The sequence below is a fragment of the Rattus norvegicus genome, chromosome 5 (assembly GCF_036323735.1).
Source record: "Rattus norvegicus strain BN/NHsdMcwi chromosome 5, GRCr8, whole genome shotgun sequence".
In the NCBI taxonomy this organism is placed as follows: Eukaryota; Metazoa; Chordata; class Mammalia; order Rodentia; family Muridae; genus Rattus; species Rattus norvegicus.
The window spans coordinates 54,357,251-54,373,049 of NC_086023.1; the positions used below are offsets into that span (position 1 = coordinate 54,357,251).

Sequence of the window (15,799 nt, forward strand, 5' to 3'; positions counted from 1 at the left end):
CACAAAAATTCTAATTGAAACCCCAAGTCGGGGACTCCCTGTGCAATGTCCCCAGCTCCTGCAGAACGGCATCTTTTGGTTTCTTTTGGGAGCCTTTTTCCTGTGTTTATATGTGTGGTGTGTTGGTGTGGATGCACCTATGTTTTGCACATGCGTGCATGCCTGAGGTTTCCTTATTCGTTCACCACATTATTACATATCAGAGCTGAATCCAGAGCATGCAGTTTTGCTAGCGAGGATAGACAGCCTACTCCATAGGTCCCTGTTTTCACCTCTGCCTCCAGGGTGCTGGGGTTACAGCTGGCTACCATGCCCGCCCCAACTTCATGTGGGTCCTAATCTAAACTTCGGTCTTCACACTTGAATAGCAAGTGCTTTGACCTCGGAGCAGTCTCTGCCCTGGGGCCCTTTGGAGCAAGTCACCATTTTGCCCACTTTTTGGGCACAGACTCTCTTCCCTGTAGGCGGCTGCTGAGCTATTTTTATAGAGAGGCTGAGCTTGGAGAGGTTAGTGTCTTGTCTGAGGTTACGTGGTTAATTCTTGGCAGGGCTAGATTTTAAGCCCAGATCATTCACATATTGTGGACAGACCTTGGAAACCTGTTTTCCCTCTACAACGGGGACCAGAAGAATACAATGTGTGGCCCAAATCCAGTCCATGCCTGCTTTTATATGTCCTACAATCTAAGGATGCTGTTTGTATTTTCAAATACTGTTCAAAAAATTAAAGAACAAATTCACAGCGTGTGATTATCATATGAAATTCAAATATTTAAAAGATTAATTTTTCTGTGTAAAAGTACTTTGTCTATGTTCATATAAATGCATTCTCTCTCTCTCTCTCTGTGTGTGTATGTGTGTGTGTGTGTGTGTGTGTGTGTGTGTGTGTGCGTGCGCGCGCGCGCAGTGTCCTTGGAGGCCAGATCCTGGAACTCGAGTTAGACAGTTTTGAGTTGTCATGTAGGTATTGGAGCAGAACAAGTCCTCTCAAAGAACAGAAGGAACTGTCAACTGCTAAGCCATCTCTCCAGCCCCTAGAACCCAAATGTTAATGTTCACGAATCAGGTTTCCTGAGAACCCAATCACACCCAGGTATTCTGTGTTGTGTTGTGACCACATCCGCACTTCAATGGCAGAATGAGTGGAGAGCGAGACCATGGGGCCCAGAAGCATGTAGCCCACCCCAGAAGTTCATTGCCCAAACCGTATACTATGTCACTACCATCCCTGGGGAGACCTTGTGGTTTTAAAGTCCACAGATTAGTGGATGTCCAACTTATCTTTTCAAAAGTGGTTCATCAAGAGATATCCAAACAGTCCTCTTGGCTGCAGAGACCAATGAAGCTGTCCCTGCAGGAACACACATCAGAAGCAGGGACAGAATGACCTACACGTGTTTGTGGCACATAGGCACCCATGGCTCTGAGAGTGTGGCAAAGGTCGGACTCATCATTAATGAACTCTGAAACTAGTTTTTCATGAAAGAAACATAAATTTTGTGATATTACAAAGGAAGAAGCTTAACTTGTTAGGGATAGGGGAACAGTGCGTGTTATTGAGTTCACCCTGTTTTACTGCCCACCAAGGAGAGAAAGCTGGCTGTACCAACTGTTTCAGTTTAGGAGAGAAAGAAAAGACCTTCTCCTCTCTTCCCCTTTGCCCGTTTCTTCATGCCTCATTCCCCTGCAAGAGCAATAAAGCCATAAATCACTGATTGCTTTTGTTGAAAGCTCCATCCTCCTGCCTCTGGCTCCTAAGTGCTAGGATTGTTAAGGGTGCACTACCTTAAGCCTTGAGGCCACTTGGCAGATGGCTCAATCAGCAAAGTGCCCTCTGTGAGAGCGTGAAGACCTGAGTTCAGACCCCCAGGGCCCATGTACACGTCTGGGTATGGTGGTGGAGTCTTGTAACTCCAGATATGGAAGGGCTGGCATAGATACAAGTAGTTCACTGGGCCAGCCAGTCCAGCAGAATCAATGAGAACCTGGCACTCAAGGTTCAGTGGAAATCCTGTTTCAAAAGATATGGTGGTGGGACTGAGGCTGGGGTTGGAGACACGACTCAGCGTTGAGAGCACTCCCTGCTTTTCCAGGGGAACCGGGTTCAATTTCCAGCATCTATATTATGATTCAAAATCACCTACGACTCCAATTCTGAGTGATTTTGATGCCCTCTTCTGTCCTCTGAAGGCACCAGACACACAGTTGGTACATATACATAAAGGAAAAATACTCGTATGTGTAAAGTAACTACAAAAGCAAAGGGAAGAGGTAAAGGAGGACACCATCATCAATGTCTGTCTTCCACATGCACACATGTACCCACACACATGTGCACACATCCAGATGAACATATACATGGCACACACAATACACAAACACACACACTAATACACAAAGAAGCCTACTGATTTTAAAACAAGGTGTGGAGAAGGGTATGGCGGCCATGAGTGTGAACAGTGAGTGTAATTAATTACTCTGAGCTAGACGCTTGAAAGTGGTTAAGGTGCTAAACATTATCTGATGCATACTCTATTTCAAAACAATCAAAATATGTATTAATTAAAAATTATAAGGCTTTTGTAAATATTTTATGTAAAATTTTATTAGGAAAACAACAACGATTTCCAGAAAAGGAGCTTTTAAAGATTAGAAGCTTTATTGCTAAAAGATGTGTGTGTGTGTGTGTGTGTGTGTGTGTGTGTGTATGTGTAAGTGACATGTGTGATTTGTATGTGGTATATGTATATGTGTTTATGTATATGCACATTTCAAGAAAACACCCATGTTCTAATAATTCAATCCCCTCTATTATTGTTTCCAGTCTTAGAAATCTTTTCAAGAATTCTAAAACTTGGAATGCAAAACACCAAGCACTTTTCGCAGCAGAGAAGGAAACCTGAATAATTATGCTGAAGAGAACCTGTTACAACTCACGTTGGTGACACCAGACGACAATATCTGCAGCCCTGAGCATCTAGTAAGAGTCCTCTGCAGCGCATGCGCAGAGGCTGCTGCAACCTGGAGGAAGGGAGTCCGTACTACACTAACCTTAGTGAAAGTCCTCTCCAATCCAGACGCTGTAAAATTAAAGCTGAGCATGGGTATGGCCAAACATCTTCCTCTAATCCTATTTGCTAATGTTTTCCAAAGATTAATAAGATAAAATCCCTCAGCATGTGCTTTGATTTGTCTGGTAATTTCCACCGGCTCCTCAGGGCAGGGGTGGTGCGCAGGGCTCCTGAGGCTCTACTCTTTGGAGTATATACAGCAACAGCAGCTGCTTATGGCCTGGGCCTGGCAGTGATGGGGCCAACTCTCTTCTCGCCAACCAGCAATGACACTGGGCTTAAGGGAAGCTGATGACAATGGAACAGTGTGCTCCTTGTCCTCTGTGTCAGCAGCAGTACAGTCACTGCAGACCAGCAATGGGGTTTAAGTATGAAACAGCATGATGTGCAGTAGGTGTAACTCAATCAAATGGCCATTGTCACGGCTGCTTCATCTAAACCCTGTGCACCCAGTCATCTCTGTCTCTTGTCTCCGTAACACACACACACACACACACACACACACACACACACACACACGTGCGCACACACACATACGCATGCATACACAAATACACACACATGCATGCATTCACACTCGCGAGCACACATGTGCACACACATGTGTACACACACACAGACACACGCATGCACACATGCACAATCATTTTAGAACCTATGGGCTTTCAAGATAAACCTTGTAAGTACAGATACCAGCCATGCATCGCCAAATTGTAATGGGAGAGAACTCTTTGTGCCAACCAAGGCCCTTTTAAAGTAAGTGTGGAAATGGATGGCTCCTAAGCAAACTGTCATTCCTAGAAGGGAAGTCGGTCTGAGATTTAAAAATAGAATGACGACCTTAATGAGTGGCTGCTAGCTAAGCTTCTGGAACATTCACATAAACTATTGCAGTCGTGATTTCCTTTGGTTTGGAAACAATGGGCCTCTGTCCACAGTGAAGACTCGAGTGGGAGTTGCCCTGGGAAAAGGTATACTGAGAGGCAGTGACAGCCTGTGCCATCGTGGTGTTTGAACCAGAGGGAATCTAGGTCTTCCTTCCCCAACCCTATTTGTGATTTACAAATTATTGTAGCAACAGGAACTATTTCTCCTAATGCGAGCCTACATAGAGTCCATGAATTAATACAAGAGCATGTCTGCTCTAACAAGAGAGGAGGACTCGGGCTTCATACAGTATAGGGTATGTGTTTTAAGAGCCATGGTTTGATCTTTATGGGAGCTTGATTGAGAGTGGCACCTATAGACTTGCACGTTTCAGTGCTTGGTCCCCAGTTGGTGGAACTATTTGGGAAGCATTAGGAAGTGTGGCCTTGTTGGAGTAGGTGTGGCCTTGTTGGAGTAGGTGTGGCCTTGTTGGAGTAGGTGTGGCCTTGTTGGAGTAGGTGTGGCCTTGTTGGAAGAAGCATGTCACTGGGGCTGGGCTTTTTTCCCATGCTTCCCCTCTTTGCCTCATGGTTGTGGACCAAGGTCTGAGCTCTTAGCTGTTCTTCGCTCCACCTAACTCTAATCTTCTGAAACTGTAAGCCAAATTAAACCCTTTCACTTATAAGTTGCCTTGGTCACGGTGTTGTTATCACAGCAATAGAAAATTAACTCAGCACTCTACCATATGAAAATATTTTTAATTATTTTTGAAGTTTCGGGCATGCATACAACACATCAGACTGCTTTCACGGGCCTCCTCCCAAATCTCTCTCTCCTGATCACATCTATTCATTCTGTTTGTGACCCACTGAGAACAACCAGGGCCATCTGCCATCTGTGTGACTACGGGTTTGGAACTATTTATTGGAGCCCGGTGGGCTCAACAATGGGTACACGATGAAAGACAGCGCTTCCTCCTCTCTCAGAATCTATCAATAGTTAATAATAGTTCAGAGGCTAAGAGGAGGGTCTAGTGAGTCCTTGCTCAACTGATTGTTATAGGGTTGGTCTTGGGTGGGCCAGTGTAGGTAACTACAGTTAACAAGGACAATGGTTGTAACGAGTCTAGAGAATGACAATCCACAGCCTTTCAACCTTTAAAAAAAAATTCCGGCTCTTATATATCCCCTACTCTCCCATTATTTTACCAGAAGATAACGTAGGATCATTCAGATGTGCACAGGGTACAAAGGTTCAGGCCAATGATAGAGCCTGGCCCTGCGTGCTCTCTTAACTTCAAGGCCAGAAGCTTTGAGGCCTGAGGATGGCTGGTAGTAATCTAATGATAACTGTGTCAGCATAAGCTGACAGAAACTCCAGTCGCATAGGTAATGAGTGTCAGTTGAATCTGAGAGAAGAGAGAATGGGAAAGGAAATCTGAGCTTGAAGACCAGAGAAATGGGGCCAGATATTCTCTTTTTAAATGTGAAGAGGCCATCCTCACGCTCAGGTATCTTGCTGAGTTCTACAGGACTTGGGAATAGTTGTTACAAGTTTCAGAGTGAGATGCATGAATTATCAGCACTACAAGGACATAGGAGCTACTGGAAATACAGAATCATGACTCGCGATGTAGATAGTTGGTAGAGTGCTTGCATGGCAGACACGAAGCCCTGGGTTCAATCTCCAGCGAAATATAACTTGGGCACAGTAGCGCAAGCCTATAATCCCAGCACTTGGGAGGTGGGGGCAGGAGGATAGGGAGTTCCGAACCTTCCATGGTGGTGCTGAGGGAGGTGTTTCAGTTGGTAGAGTGCTTGATTTATAAGCGTAACATAGGTTGGGAATAGGAGCGAAGATACCAGAAGACAGGCAGGTTCTGGGGACTTAGTCTGTTTAGACAAATGGGTAAGTTCCAAGTTTAGTGACAGACTCTCCCTCAAAAAAAAAAAAAAAAAGATGGAGGAGGACGCACATTATGAGCCCCGTCTCTGGCCCACTCACTGCATTGGCATTTTTAACAGTGGGCCCCCCCACATCCATCCTTTATAAACTCCCCATTGTCAGTCTCCCCGATGCTCACCCTTGAGGCTCCACAAGAGCCAACGGGAGGGCTCTACTTTAACTGACCTGAGAAATTGGAGATATTCCCAGGCGATGTGCAGTAGAGAGGTTTACGACTACTCATGGCTCCTGCCAGGGGCACAGGGAAAACGCACCTGTAAACACCTGCCCGCACACCTGGTGCAGATGTGGTGGGCGGGCACTGAGGACCCGAGTCTTGGGGATATAATCCTCACTTATGGCATGCATGGGGGCTGGACAGAGAACTGAGGTGATGAGAGCCCGGACCAGAATTTAGCACCTTCTGAAGCTGCCCACGGAGGCCTTTCTAGCTAGCGGCCATAGGACCGGCCCATAGTGTCTGTTTTTAGCTCTGAAATATGCATATACTCAAGGATCTAAAGCTGAAAAACACTAGGGGCTTCACTGCCAGAGGGCTTCTTGTGCATTTGTCTAACACATAAACTATTTTTTTTATTGTAACAAAACAAAGGGGGGAGGTGTCTAATTGTCCCTTAGGGAGAAGCATTTACTCTCCTGTTAGTCTTGCTAACCACCCAGGAGTCAAGGAAGTCAAAATCTCTGGGCAGAGGCCTGTCAAAACATTGTTCTTGCGAAGACTGAAGCCTTAAAACATGTTGGATGCATTTACCAAGTATATTCTTAAAATAAAATTGATTCAGGCACATTTTATCTACAGTAAAATGCTTCTATTTAAACGTAGGGTTTGATGAGTTTTGACAGATGTTTGCTCCCTGTAAACATGCCACAATTAAAACATTTCCATCATACTTCAACGTTCTGTTATGTCTTTGCAGTCAACCCCCACGGGGTCCAGCTGTGGCCCCGGCCAACCACCGATCTGAGACCTGACACTCCGCATTAGACTGTTCTGGAATTTGATGCAAATAGACTCAAACGCCATGTACTTTGGGTGTCTGGTTTCCTCTGCTCAGCGCGTTTAAAGATCCACAGAAAAGCGAGAGCTAGCAGTGTATTTTCACAGCATCCGCTGCCTTGTGTGCATCACAGGTGAGTATGCAAGCCTGCAGGATCCTACTTGAGAAGGAAGAGCTGCCTTCTGGGGTGCAGAGCAGGCTACTGCAGATGGCATGGGGAGTGAGACAGTGGTAGCTTCTTTCTTTCCACAGTGACACAATGAGAGTTCTCACTGAGCCAGAGGATTGCTTAAGCAATGAGCTCAATGGGGGCAGAAACGAAATGTAAGGGTCAAAGGCGCATGTCCTGGCTTACAAATTTTAATATTTGTGACAGTTTAAAAATACATCCCCATAGTTCTCTCTTTAAATGACGGAGCAAAAGTGTGAGCTAGATTTAATAACTCACGGAGGTGCCTTTGTCTTGGTTGCTCCATAAAGGGAAGAACAGTTGTCCCCAGGGAGGTGACAATTAAACCAAGACCTGTAGAATGAATAGGACTCGGGTAGGATGTGACCTGTGTGTATAACAACCCACAGGTGAAGGCATGTGGCCCATTCAAAGGACTGTAGAGAGGATATCTTACGTCTGTGTGGATGTGGCATCTGTCAATAATAAATCTGATGGCCTATGGCATAGGCATGAAATAAGAGGTGGGGCATCTGGGAGGCAGAGGGAATTCTGGGATAGAGCCATGCAGGGGAATATCCTCCCGGGATGATGTGATGAGACAGATGCATGGTACTGAGCACGGGTGATCAACCACGTGACAAAATGTAGTCAGAGAAGAACCTAGCTATGTGGCCAAGGTATTTATAAATATATTTTAAGTCTGAGTCTTTTTTCTGGGAGCATGGGGCTGGGAGGAAGAACCAGACCTAACTTCTACAAAGGACTCAGAAATTCTTTTTGGAGTGATTACACATCTCTTCCTTCGTCCAAATACAACTGCATGCATTTATTGTTTTTTCTTTATTTTTCCAGCTAACAGTCATAGTGTAATAGAAATCAATTCATACTAATGTGGCAGAGCTAGGATAGGAAAGTATCGTGTTCTAGTCCTATGCAGTGGTTGACGTATATTTGACCTTTATGTTTACTATTACTCCATGGGAAGAGGTCCTCAGATCACGTAAGTGGGCCCACGGTAGTCCCTAGGTTAGAGGAGAACTGTAGACTTATCTTTGGGGTTTTATCACAGTGGGGGCAGGGACAGCTGAAGATCCAGAGTTGTATTTCCCTAAGTAAAGCCTTTATTCATTCAAGTCCCAAGTTAATATTCACTCGACACTTTTCGAGCCAAACAATCTAGTCTTATCTGGCTGGGAAATTCGAACTAGTCCAGATCACACGGAACAGCCAGCATTTGGCAGGCTTGTGGATGGGCACGGAGCCACACTGCCGGTTCCATTTTCATATAAATGTTGAGGATGATGAGTTAATCCCTGCTGTGACTGACGTCTGTGGAGACTTCCAACACCGAAGACCGCAGCAAAAATAAGAAAGCAATAACTATTTGATATCCCAGAACTCCTAATACTTTGAGCGCTTCCCTGACATAGAAGATCTGATGGAAAACCCAGGGAGAAATGCTGAGCACATGCTTTTGAGTTTTATCCACAAACTCGGAGAGAAGTGGCTCAGCAAAAACAAACAGACTGTATCTGGAGCTTAAGAAACTAAATGGAGATGGCTCAGTGAGGCAGCAAAGGGACAGTTTGGGACACATCTGACAGCCATTGTATAGGGAGAGATTAGTCTTGAGGACTGGAGCTCGGGGTCACTGATGCCTGACTGACCGTTTCATTGCCGTGACATTCATGGCTAGACACATATGACCTCTGAGCCCTTGAGATAAAGGTAGGTGTTTCGATAAAGAATTTATTTTGAATCTTTCCCTTTGATTTCAGCTAACGTCACCAATGGCTGGCAACTGCTATGTTCTTGATAGCATCCGTGGTGGTTTGAATATGCTTAGCCCCGTGAATTGGCACTATTGGGAGGAATGGCCTTGTTGGAGTAGGTGTGGCCTTGTTGGAGGAAGTGTGTCACTATGCGGGTGGGCTTTGAGACCCTCCTGGTAGCTGTGTGGGAGCCAGGTTTCTCCTGTTTGCCTTCGGAACAAGGTGTAGAACTCTCAGCTCCTCCAGCATGCTTGCCTGGCCAGTGGCATGCCTCCTGCCCTGATGATAATGGACTGAACCTCAGAATCGGTAAGCCAGCCTCTATTAAATGTTGTCCACTATAAGAGTTGCCTTGGAGGCTGGAGAGATGGCTCAGTGGGTAAGAGCACTGGCTGTTCTTCCAGAGGACCCAGGTTCAATTCCCAGCACCCACATGGTGGCTCACAGCTGTCTGTAACTCCAGTTCTGGGGGATCTGGAACCTATACACAGTCATGCATGCAGGCAAAACACCAGTGCTCTTAAAAATAAAGAAACCTTATTTAAAAAAAAAAAAGTTGCCTTGGTCATGGTGTCTCTTTACAGCAATGGAAACCCTAACTAAGAAAGCATCTAAAGCCACAAATTAAAGAACATTGCTCTTTAAAACCATGAGCTTCTAGCCTGTCCTGGTTAGGTTTATCTGTCAACTTGACACAATCACAAGTCACCTGAAGAGTCTCAGTTGAGACATCGCTCAGATCAGATTGGCCTGTTGCCCATGATTATTGATTAATAATTAATATGGGAGGACCCAGCACACTGTGGGCAGCACCTCCCCTAGGCATGTGGGTCTGGGCTGTCTAGCTAAATTTGAGTCAGGGGGAGTGAACGAGTAAGTTGCCAGTTCCATTCCTGCATGGTGTTTTTCAGTTCTTGCTTCAAGGTTCCTGCTTTGAGTTCTTATCCCAATTTCCCTCAGTCATAGATGGTTATTAGGAAGTGTAAATGTAATATCCCCCTTTCTTCCTAAGTTGCTTTGGGCCACAGTGTTTGTTATTACAGGAACAGAAAGGCAACCAGAGCAAACTGGATACATAATCCTAGTACTCAAGAGGCGGAGGCAGAAGGATCATGAGTTCCAGGGCAGTCTGAACTACAAAGAGAAGACTCTAACTGAAAAATCTCAGGAGGCCAGCTCTTGTGATTTTTTCTTAAAGAATGAATATATATCGTGTTTATTATTCTTCTATGTTGGGCTTGGTGTCCGACTTGCAGCTGTTTGTCTGTTTAAAAGGCCCATTAACCAACATTCAGTAGCTGTTAGATCACATAAGACAGCAGAGTTAGCATTCCCCAAGGGGTCTTCCAGGAGCCTTGGACCCACACGGTGCTCTGTGCTGAGCACCATGCATGCTAGTGCATTAAAAGAGCCCGACCCGCCCCGTAAACAGTTCGCTACAGCTCACTATGGAACCTCCTTTTTCCATAATAACACTTGACATCCCTTACTTAGATCTAGAGCTTCTGGGAAATGCACTTTGAGAGGTATTATAATAAGTCACAATGGAACCCAGAGGAACCCTTCGTTATCTTTTTAATGTGAGTAACCATGAAGAGAGGCCAACTACGACTTAGGTACTTCCTAGAAGAGAGGAACCCTTGGTTTCGATACATATTATAGCTGATAAATGTTTATTGGATGGCGTAGAAGGTACTCTTTCTTAGCTCAAATCTAAAGTAGTTGATAAACCATGGCTACCCAGAGAACACTGGTAGTAGGGCACGGGATTCCAGGCACCGGCAGGCTGCTGTCATGGATTGGGTAGATTTACAGAACTAGAAGACCATTAGTGGTTGAGAAGCAGATGGGATCACAAGTTAAAATTAAAATAATCACAGGACTGTATTAATGTTTAAAAAAAAAAGAGAGAGAGAGAGACTTTGGGTTAAATACAGAGAATTTGCTGTGATTAGAATATCATCAGTCCATACAAAGAATGGGCCAATCAGAGATAGGAGTACTGTGAGGCGGGCTGAGCATGGCCCCTGCAGGAAGAAGGAAAATGGTAAAATGTGGATCTGACTGACACCAGGGTAGAGACGACATCCTTAGTCACTTCTGATTCTTTGCTTTATTAATACCTTAGAAAAGAGGGATAAAAATTAATGGCAACAAAGAATAATTTCAGCAAAGTTTCTGTAGTTATTGCACACACAAGCTTACATTTGCTAAGTGACATCTGTAGGAGTTATTCCATGATTTAGATGAATCGCTTCCAACAAATCCCTTTTGTTCTCTTTAAAACCTGAAGTTGGAAAACAACAGAGGTCTTTTCAGACCAAGAGGAGGAATCTGAACCTTTTATTTTCATTTAATTTTAATTAATGTGAGTGGCCAGCTAGGAGAGAGGCCAAGTCTTGGTCCTTGGCAGAGAGGCTGTGAGAAGCTTTAGTCTTTGGTGGTAAGGCCTTTTATGACATAAGACTTGATTTTTTTTTCCGATTACACAAATTATTTGTGATTGAAAGCCTGAAATATTCAAGGGGTTAAGCATAAAAAATGTAGCATTTTCTGTAATTCCATTAAGAGACAAATTACTGGGGTTGGGGATTTAGCTCAGTGGTAGAGCGCTTGCCTAGGAAGCGCAAGGCCCTGGGTTCGGTCCCCAGCTCCAAAAAAAAAGAACCAAAAAAAAAAAAAAAAGAGAGACAAATTACTGTCGCTGAGCTGCTATCTGCCTATGCCAATAGTTTAAGCACATGACAGGTCGAGGCAGGAAGACCCTGAGTTCCAGGGCAGCCTAGGTTACATAGTAAGACCCTGTGTCAAAACCAAAACCAAAAACCTCCCTCAAAACCAAGCCCAAGTCTTTCAAAACAAATAACAATGAGAGAATCACCGCTGACACTTCTTGTTGTATTTCCTTTTTCCTTGATGGACATAGGATTATTAGTGATTCTGGAGCGCGGCTTTAAATCTTGTTTCTATTACTGAATACCATATGCTGACGATTCTTCAGTTTGCATCATTTTAACTCTAACAAAATGAAGTAGGGCATAAAATAAATCAGATCACATCTCACCCTTGACTCCATTAAAAACAAAACAATGTGACATCCCCTGCCTCCCAAGAGCAACTAAGAGCCTACCATCCTATACACCAAAACCCAAAGCTCCCAGGACACCTCAATAGGGAAGGATAAACAAGTTGAGTAAAGATGCGTGGCTGACTTCGCATAATGCAATTAGTTGACCATAATTCTTTGCTATTTTTCAAAGACACACAGAGTCTGCCAAAGGTCTTCAAATGATCTCTGGATCACCCCTTGGCATTGGGTAGCTGTGAACAGGCACCAACTGATGTCATTCTTCTCTCTCTCTCTCTCTCTCTCTCTCTCTCTCTCTCTTTCTCTCTCTCTCTCTCTCTCATACACATATACACGAGTATCATCTGAATTAGCAAAGTACGTCTTGTGAATGCAGACTCAGCTTTTCTCTGGGCCAAGGACATCTCTCTGCTGCTATGATAAGCCTCCAGGTGGGATGACCTCTCTAAACAAAGATGGAAAGTCATCTTGGACAAAAGATGACAAACCTGGTAATATACAGGGCAAAAGATCAGAATCTCAGTCCATTCAAGCACTCTAGAGATCAAGATAGGGAAACTGAGACCCAGAGGCATTACAAGCCTCATGCAGGGTCAAATAAGTAATGCGGTAACGTGAGACTGGAAATGTCACTACATAGGCCAGACTGCAGGCTGCAGCTCTTTCTTCTCCAGTGGCTGTGTTCAAGGTCGAGCCACTTGGCTGGGAGTCATGGAACCCGCCTGACAAGCGGCCGTCTGGAGGCTTCTATCCAGATGATGCTCAGAAAGAAAAGATCCTTTCAAAAGCCCCACAATGGCTCTTCAATGCCAGCTATTCAGGGAGTAACTTGGCTCACGAGAAAAGCTCTGCCTCTTTTCACGAGGCTGACCTGATCCTGTGTGGCAGGCCAGCCTTGTCTACTGGACTCCCCAAGGCTTTTCCAAGAGAAGGGCAGGCCTGGGCTGGCCACCTCCTAGGGGAATACAAGGTCGGTCCACGCTTGAGCCCAGAGGATTTATGATTAGGCTTTCTACAACCTTGGTCACATTGTCTCTCAAAGCTCCTATGTTAATGTGGTAGTTTTGGTGCTGAAAACTATGAGCAGTCCTTGGGCAGCTGGGCACCTACCTAACGGATGGACTGACACAGTAAGGAGAGACGGTGAAGAGCTTGGTGGCAAGACCAGTGAGATGGCTCAGCAGGTAAGGGTGCCTGCCACAAAGCTGACATCCTGAGTTTTGATCTCAGAACCTCAGATGGTAAAAAGAGGAAACTAACGTGTACCAAGCTGTCCCACAAACTCCATGTAGGCATTCTCCTGTCCCATCCTGTCAGACCCACAGAGTCAGAATTTGTGCTTTAGCAAGATTTTTCAGCTGAATCCTCTACACAATGCAGTCGGAGAGAGGGACAGATTGGAATTAAATACTGATTTCAACAGTGTAATCCATGTAGCCAGGACCAGGCTCATATAGGGTGTTTCAAAATACCACCCCCAAGAGATTATGATACAGGAGGTGTGTGGACAACCCTCCTGTCTTAACTGAGGATCTCCTGACCTGGGCTAACCTCTGCTTTTAGCACCCCCAGGATGCTCTTTATAGATAGTGAGAGTCTAGGAAGGCCTTGGGCTAGGTCATTCAGGGGTCAGCAGCACAGTAGGGTGGACTAGTTCCCTCCAGTCCTTCACCAGTCTCTGACAGTAGCCCCATCAGCCCTTCACTCACAGCTTGGACAGTGCTAACAGCCCTCTCTGCAGTTTGCTTTTGGTTTTAGTGAAAGGCTATCAAAACACAGCACTTGCTATTTGTGCTTGCTAATGATAATTCTGAGTAGATCGATTCTGTCAGCTGACTCCCAGGCAGCCGGGGCGGACAGCAATCTCCTTATTTAATAAGGGCCTGGTCCATTTTCCAATTGCCAGCAATCACTTGGGCTTCCTTTCCTCCCAGTGTGAACTTGCTTGAATTTGGTCATCTTCAGCAGCTGTGCATGAAAGATGGCTTATCTTGTCATCCTACCAGCCTCTCTCCCCTTGCTAAATGGCACATTTCTCTGGGTCCCCAGGCTGCTGGCTGGGTGGTAGATGCTGAGTGGCCAGTCTCACCTAGGGCTACAAAGGCAAGCTCTAGAGACGGACAGTCCTGATGGCCTTCACTGCGTTGGCCAGGGTGATTTCTTCCCAGTCAGTGTATGAATGCCAAATTGATTTCCTACTCAGAAGCCTGACAGGATGGATGACTCCCCTGGTTCACTGGAGACGGAGGCTTTTGTTTAGAACACGAGCTAAGACGGAGAGGCCTGGCTGCCTGCACTAGGACACCGAGGCAGTATGACAGCATTCAACATTTCCTTGCTGAATCAATTTGTGATCTGAAGCAGAGAATGGCTAGGTGTTGTAACCCCATCTTAAGCCATCAGGTCTCAAGTTTAAACACATCCCTTCACTGTTCTGCATCTTAATGTGCTTTTAGTCTCCATTATAAACCAGTCAGATTGAAGTCTCAGCCCTAGTATATGAATGGCTAAGTTGCAGTTCGGAAATAAGGGTAGCATCAAGGAGGATTGGCCCTATGGAATCCTTTTGAACACGGAGATATCATACTTAAACTATTCTTCCGAAATTAAAAAAAAATTCAAGTGTTTATCATGTACCAAGCACACAGACAATTCAGGCAACCTCCTTATTTACTATGCACCCTCACAGAACTGACAACACCAAGGGGTGGATAGACAGATGCAAATTCAATTAACTATGTTTTGCTGTGAGGCAACCTAAGGAATCACTAGGATGGATATAGGGGCCCAAGAGCCAGGGAAGGGAAAGGTAGGGTCGTTTACTGAGTGCTAACTACTGTAAATTAATTTTCTGACTTAATGGCTAACATTTCATAAGTACTTAATGTGTGCCTGATCTATTTAATTTTTTTTTTTTTACAGTTCCATTACCTTTACTCTGTGAGTAAGGAAACCGATAGCTTGGAGAAACGGAGTGTCTTGTTCAAGATTGCAACACTCGAAGTGAACCTTTGGGGTTTGAGCCCTGGGGTTGAGTCTAAGGTTGTCTGTGTATGGTCCTGAGTCTCCTACCCTTGTGAGGTCCTGGATCTTCCAGAAAATCCACGTACCAGGCGCTCTGTTGGCAACTCCAGTGCAACCAGGTGAGCCCTCACACAGAAGACTGTGGCTGTCCACGGTGGACGCATGGAGGGGAGACCAGGTAAGGCTCCGAGTTCCACACTGTGGAATTCCCAACAGGACTGGCCCGCTGAAGGTTGAGGGACTTCCGGGAATGCTGCTGTTCTGAGGGAAACTGATGAACAAGTGCTGCCCTTTGACCTCTAGCTGCATCACACCCTAAAGAACGTATGACCAGAATTTGAAGGCAAATCCATCCTCTAGAGATGAATTACTCATTATTTCATATTTTCCAGACTATAAGTTTCCACCAAACTTATCTCCCTTACAGAAAACATAACATCTGAACAATCTGCTTTGAACACATAAAGTAGTTGGACTATCTAAAATATTATTTTGGATCAGGGAGATGGCTCAGTGGGTAAAGGGCTCTGCTAACCAAGTCGCATACCCTATCCTGGGGCCCTGTGGTAAAAGGAGAGAACTGACTCCCACAGTTGTCCTCTGCTCTCCTCACGTATACGCACACGTAGGCAGACGCACATGCATGAACAGATGCGAACCTAAACAAACATGGCCCCTGCCAAAACAACAGAAAGACATAAGAAAATACTTGACAAATGCAAATGTATTGATTTGATGCGCCAGCTCTGATTGTAATACGTACTTTGCAACCTTAGACACAGAGTCAGTTACTCTAGCAATGTCAACGAACGTAGCGCCATCGGTGTCAGTTCACCAGTGCG

General features: G+C 45.1%; 1 protein-coding gene across 1 annotated transcript in view; it reads right to left on the reverse strand.

The window, feature by feature from the left end:
• Mob3b (MOB kinase activator 3B) overlaps positions 1–15,799 on the reverse strand; it is a 191,656-nt gene that overhangs the window by 14,742 nt on the left and 161,115 nt on the right. The window lies entirely within an intron of this gene.